Source organism: Sinocyclocheilus anshuiensis, unplaced genomic scaffold (genome assembly GCF_001515605.1).
Source record: "Sinocyclocheilus anshuiensis isolate Anshui unplaced genomic scaffold, SAMN03320099.WGS_v1.1 scaffold145, whole genome shotgun sequence".
Taxonomy (NCBI): Eukaryota; Metazoa; Chordata; class Actinopteri; order Cypriniformes; family Cyprinidae; genus Sinocyclocheilus; species Sinocyclocheilus anshuiensis.
The window spans coordinates 2,475,196-2,482,006 of record NW_015537973.1 but is presented as its reverse complement, the minus strand read 5'-3'; the positions used below and the strand labels follow the sequence as shown (position 1 = coordinate 2,482,006).

Here is a 6,811-nt window from a genome sequence, read left to right as displayed (position 1 = left end):
AAAAATGACTGTCCCACCTATCCATGGCAACAGTACCCTCAGGGTGGAGGGGGGAGAGCTGGCAACAGCCTAACCGAGGTACTTCACAGGGCCCAGTTAACCCTTGGGGAGGTCCCAATCCAGGATATTAGGGGGTGTCCAGAGAATCTAGGTGCCTAGAGGGGAGAGTCAGCTTCCAATTTTAACAATGAAAGCTGATCAAGAGCCTATTATGCAAATTAATATATAAGGGAAAAACACACCCATGTTGCTAGACAAAGGTGTTGTCTATACCTGTTTAAATTTAAAATATGCCTCACATCTCCCCTTGTCTGGAAAATTCGCAAAGACAATAGGATTCTCGGGAAAAATGCAATTAATTCCAATGACAGATCCAGTGTGTCTACAAACAAGAAATCAAAGTATAACAATGCTATCAAATCAATCAAATCAGACTCCTATCAATTTGTTAGGAAGAGATGCATTATGTAAATTGGGGCTACATTCTCCAGAATCTCCAGAAGGAATAGATATCGATGCAATAGGAACAGAAACACAAATGGTAGTTGCAGAGCCAAAAGCTAATGTCTGTTGGATAGGACAGATAGAACAAGATGTGAGACAGACAGTCTGAGGGGAAATTGGTTAAAAGAGTTAAATTAAAATTGAATTGTAATAATATATGAAAAAATATGGCAGCCACTCCAGTTGAAATATTAGGATTAAAATATCCACTGTGTAAAGGAGTTAATAAACAAGATATCAAACAAAAATGGCAGGAAGAAAGAAAGGGACAGCAAATTGAGATGGTCTCCCAGTACATCATAATAGGTAAACAGGGAGCAGCTTTAAATATACCGGAGGGTGAATTTGTTAAAAAATGGTTCAATGTAACTAATTCTGTCCCACATATTGCAATATATGTAGGAAAAGATTGGGAAGCAAAAGATTTAGGACCAATGATGAAAAAGGCAGAACAAAGCAAGTGGGAACCAACAGAACATCCATTGATTTTTCATTCAGCTGACAAAAATTATATCAAAATTTTGTGTGCAACCAGTTTGCTGGGAATTCCTCAGGAAGTAGTTATCAGTCAAAAGAAAATGACACAGATGACTACAACATCCTAAGGAAAAGCACAATACCCTTTGCGTCTAGATGCTGAAGCAGGGATAAAAAACACTATTGAAGGTTTAGTGAAGGCAGGGGTATTAATAGAAACAACTAGTTACTGTAACACTCCAATTATGCCCATATTTAAAGCAGACAAAGACAGATGGCGACTTGTTCATGACTTACGAACAGTCAATGAAATAATAGAAGATATGCCAGCTGAAGTACCAAACCCGCACACGTTGCTGACGAATGTCCCTCCTGATGCCAAATTCTTTACAGTAATTGATCTCTGTTCAGCCTACTTTAGTGTGCCGCTTGCAGAAGAAAGTAGGTATTTGTTTGCCTTTACATATGCAGGTAAACAGTATACATACCAGAATCCCACAGGGATATAAACACTCGCCAGACTTATTTAATAGAATTCTTAAGGCTGATTTAGAAGATCTTATAATAGACGGAACACTATTACAATATATGGATGATTTAATTATCTGTTCTTCCTCACTAGAACAATGTCACAGAGACTCAATTAAGGTATTGACAAAATTAGTGCAAGGAGGACACAAAGTGTCCAAAAACAAAATACAGTATTGCCAGCCTCAAGTTGAATACTTGGGAAGATTGATTGCATTAGTATGTGGCAAATAGAACTGAGGGTTATGCATCAGCTGTACTGATGCAAGAGACTTGTAGTGGGAGGAAAAAGCAACCTATAGTTTATTACAGCACAAAGTTAGATAATGTAGGATACCCACCATGTTACCAACAAGGCCTAGCAGCAGTATAATTATAAACAGGAATATGAGTGTTTCCATAAACCAAAAGGAACACAAGATGTGGGCAAGTTTAAAGGGAAATGTGATATTATTTGGTATATAGATAAGAAAAATTCTTGGAAATTAGGACTTCCTTCTAGAGCTCCAGAACTTTTAGCACTCGGAACAAAAAAAGGAAGTAAAATAACACCTGAAAAATGTGAAAATCAAACTATTGCTCTACCTTCTATAGAAATTTATGAAGACCAATCAATAATAATAGGAGATTTCTTTTGGATCTGTGGAGGTGAGCTATTATTGCCTTCTTTACCAGTTGGATGGAAAGGTACATGCGTACGAGTACAATTACTTCAAGAAATTAACATAGCACAATGGGGAACAGAACAAAGCACAAACAAGGAAGACAACAGAATTAGAAGAGGTTACAAGCCAGACCCCAATGTATATTTAGACTCAATTGGACAACCGAGAGGAATTCCCAATAAATTCAAGGCAAGAGATGAAATAAAAGCAGGTTTTGAGTCAATATTTGTTTGGATCACACCAAACAAAAATACAGAGTGGATTAATTACATTTATTATAATCAACAAAGATTCATTAATTATACTGATGATGCGTTATCCTTATTAGGAGACCACATGCACGCAACAAGTAGAATGACATGGCAAAACAGACAGGCTCTTAATTGGCTCTTGGCAGACAAGGGAGGAGTATGTGTTATGTTTGGAGATCAATGTTGTACTTTTATACCAAATAACTCCCAAATAACTTTTATACTCCCCCAGCGCCCCTGGGGGAGCTTTTAGTGAAGTTATGACTAAAATTAAAAAATTAAGAGCTGAAGTTTCAGCAAATGCCGGAAGAGACGAACGAATTTGGGATTGGATTAATCTGAAATTTGGAGCATGGGGATTGGGATTGGATTGATCTGAAATTTGGAGCATGGGGAGCATGGTTTGCTAAACTAGGAATGATTTTAGGAGTCACCATATTAGTAGGAGGAATATTATTTTGCTGTATATTACCTATATTAAGAACATTAATTGTCAACGCTACTGTTAAGCAAATGATTCTTTTGGTCCCAAAGAGAATGTGTTTTTATGTCTTTATACATAACTGTGACAACCACAGGCAAGTGCTGAACCAATTGCACACTCATGCTTATACCATTGTTTTCTATTGAAATAGGAGATAAGGAGACAGGATCTTTTACTCCCTTCCTAGTCAAGTGAGGGGGGAAACGTTTGGTCCTGATGCTCCAAAACCAGAGTGATGCTGCATCATTTAGTCATTAGTAATAAAACAGAGTGACTTATTTAGTTACTAGGTAGTGATAACTAATATGACTGAATTATGAAGGAGCACTCTGGGTAAAAATAATAAGCAAATGTGAGACTTACTAAGTCTCAAAGGGGGGAATGTCGAAGATTTTTATTAATCAAAGTATGAATTAATCAAGTATACCCAGTCAACACGTGAGATCATGCGATGATCACAGTAACATCACACGATCCTCATACTGTGATCCTCACGGTGTGAGTACTATATGAAATCATTGTGAGTTCAAACGATCCTCATACTCTGATCCTCACGGTGTGAGTAGTATATGAAATCATTGTGAGTTCAAACGATCCTCATACTGTGACCCTCACAGTGTGAGTAATAGGGGAGCTCATTGTGAACTCAAACTATCCTCATACTGTGATCCTCACGGTGTGAGTAGTATATGAAATCATTGTGAGTTCAAACGATCCTCATACTGTGACCCTCACAGTGTGAGTAGTATATGAAATCATTGTGAGTTCACACGATCCTCAAACTGTGATCCTCACGGTGTGAGTAATACATGAGCTCATTATGAACTCAAACGATCCTCACACTGCGATCCTCACAGTGTGAGTAATAGGTGAGCTCATTGTGAACTCAAACTATCCTCATACTGCGATCCTCACAGCGTGAGTAATAGGTGAGCTCATTGTGAACTCAAACTATCCTCATACTGCGATCCTCACAGCGTGAGAGCACACAGTGAGTGTGCAGTGACCTCACATTGCGAACATAGTATGAGCACACAGTGAGTGCGCTGTGTGGTTACACTTTTAGCTCACTGTGACACACATATTGTGACCACACCATGAGAATCATGTGAGCTCATGGTGACATCATTGTGAGATCAAATTGTTGACTGGGTAATCAAGGTGAATCTAGCCATTTATATATCCAGTTATTCTTCCATTATAATCACATATGCCTGTGTGGAAAATGCCTATGTGGCTGAAGTGTACAGACCCTCAGATTAGAAACATCTGGAAAAATACAAGTGGGCTTTCTTTCTTTCCCATAACAAGACTTGGGGTGCCCCTTCTCTCTAGGGAGGAATCGAATTGTATGCATAAGGAAAACTGTATGGAATATATACCCCACGCCTTAAAGTCAAAACTGTATAAAAAGAGAGGCAGAAAAACATTCTGGAGATTTTTTCTGCAGAGAACTTCTCCGCTTTATTCTCATTGTAATAAAGTGTATCTTCTGGCATCAAAACTCAAGACTGAGTGTGGTTCGTCAGATTAGCAGCGGACGACACGACACATGTAAGTTCAAACAATGAAAAGGGAATTTTGAATCTGATGTCCCCTTTAACAATATTAGTGATTAATCAAAAATCACAATCGTACATGCAGTTTCATTCATTTAATCCTCCCAAACTGTTTGAAACTAGGGCTGCACGATAAATCGCATGCGATATTTAATGCGCATCTTGTCAGTAAAGACGGTTCTGTAATCAATCGAGCTGCGCAAAAAATCGCGCGAATATGAACGTTGTTTTGCGCAACTCGTCAGTGAACAACGGCTCTGTGTAGTTAATGCTGCTCAATGTGAAAGCCCGCAGGTGATGGAGATTTACCGCTGATTACAGAACCGGCTTTCTGACAAGATGCGCATTAAATATCGCATGCGATTTATCGTGCAGCCCTATTTGAAACCTTATAATTTATAATCACTCATGTGACAGGAGTTCAGTGCAGTCCCTGAGCAAAGTAGAAGCTGAATGAGAGTGGAAGCTATTGTAAAAAGCAAAACCAATACATGAGCTTACACAATGCAGAATCCACTTATGTGAACTTTGTCTTTAATAAACATTCAAAAAGATCAAGAACATATATTACACTATAAAATCACTACTTAGCCACAAACACACCTGTTCACATACAACAGAAAGTGAAAGTTAATTTCAATAGTAAACCTTAACCTAGATTCTTTCATATTTGCAAAGGGATTTTTAAAAGTAAAGATTTTAAAATACAGTGCTACTTGCTGTGCTTAATGTTATTTAGAAACATACAAAATGGCAAATGAAAAAACAGAAGAAAGTAAGACATATGGAAAGTGAGTAAGATCCACTGAAAATTGCATTTGCTGTGGAGACAGTGAGTCGCAGCGTGAGATAATTCAGATCAGTGGATCCCGGAGCTTCTGCCTCAATAGTGAGTGTGACATCTGTCCCTGACTCTGTGTCTGAGGGTGCGATCAGTGTGACACTTCCTTGAGCACTTCCCCCGGTTCCCAGGGTCAGAGAGCTGGGGAAAGAAACGCTGAAGTCCTGATCAGTCCGAGCTCTGATAGTGTAGTTGCTGCCTGTAGCATTAGAGGCCACTGTAAAGTTGAGACTTAATGGGACTCCAGCCTGTGTAATGTTATGTGACTGAGCCTATGGAGCAACAGTTATGGTAAATATATGTTATTTGACACATACAGTGATGAGTTTTTAAAAGTCTCTTTTTGTTCCAAACTGTTGTGTAAAATTAAGTGTATTTTGTTTAATAATTGCTGTAAATTACAGTTATTTGTGTACCCAACATTTTGCCATTGATATTACTTACCGTGACTGTTATTCTAGATCCTTTATGTTGGGTGTGTGACTGCCTCTGGAATCGGCTAGCCGACGACGAGTCATTCAACAGCCCTTTGAGCTGCACCACAAACGCCCCCTCTGGGATTCTGTCTATGTTGACCAGGAAGTCTGTCGCACCGACAGATTTGATAGTTCCACTCACAACATCAGATCCTGAAGCTTCAACTAGAAGCACATCAGTCACTGTGACTGAATCTCTTCCAGTCACAGAGACATAGAAAGTAGCGTTCCGACCTGATCAGCAATCAGAGAAACACGTATTTGAAATATTGTATTAGTGTTTGGGGGTGAAGTATCAGTACTGTGTACAGTCATGGCCAAAAGTTTTGGCAGTGACATACATTTTGTGTTTTGCAAAGTTTGCTACTTAAGCTGTGTATTCATTGATGGTATTCATTCACATTGTTTCTAGATTATTATGTAGAGTGATCAGATGCATTTTAAATAATTGCTAAAAGCTTCATTGGCCAAAAAATGAACTTTTCACAAAAAAAAAAAAGTTCACTGTTTTTTGATCCTGACACAAAATGACCAGCTAACTAATGATTGACTAATCATATCAGCAGCACATGTGAAAGTGTGAATGAGTACTAGTCAGGTTAATCACTATCATACTAATTAGATTGTAAGAGCAGACTGATTGCTATAAAAGGAGGGAAGAAGTGCTTCCAATCATTGTGTTCTTGTTAGCAATGGTTACCTCCAAATAAACACATGCAGCCATCATCGTTTTGCATCAAAATGGCCTCACATTCAAGGAAATTGCTACAAAAAATATTGCATCTGAAATAACCATTTACCGGATCATCAAGAACTTCAAGGAGAGAGGTTTGACTGCAGTGATGAAGTCTTCAGGACGTCCCAGAGTGTCCAGCAAGCTCCAGGAACGTCTCCTCCTGAAGAGTCCGCTACGGAATCGTGTCACCAACAGTGCAGAGCTTGCTCAGGAATGGCAGCAGGTTGGTGTGAGAGCATCTGCACGCACAGTGAGGCCAAGACTTTTGGACAACGGCCTGGTGTCAAGAA

General features: G+C 38.9%; 1 pseudogene; it reads right to left on the bottom strand.

The window, feature by feature from the left end:
* Positions 1 to 6,811, bottom strand: part of LOC107671472 (von Willebrand factor A domain-containing protein 7-like) — a 47,121-nt pseudogene that overhangs the window by 30,780 nt on the left and 9,530 nt on the right.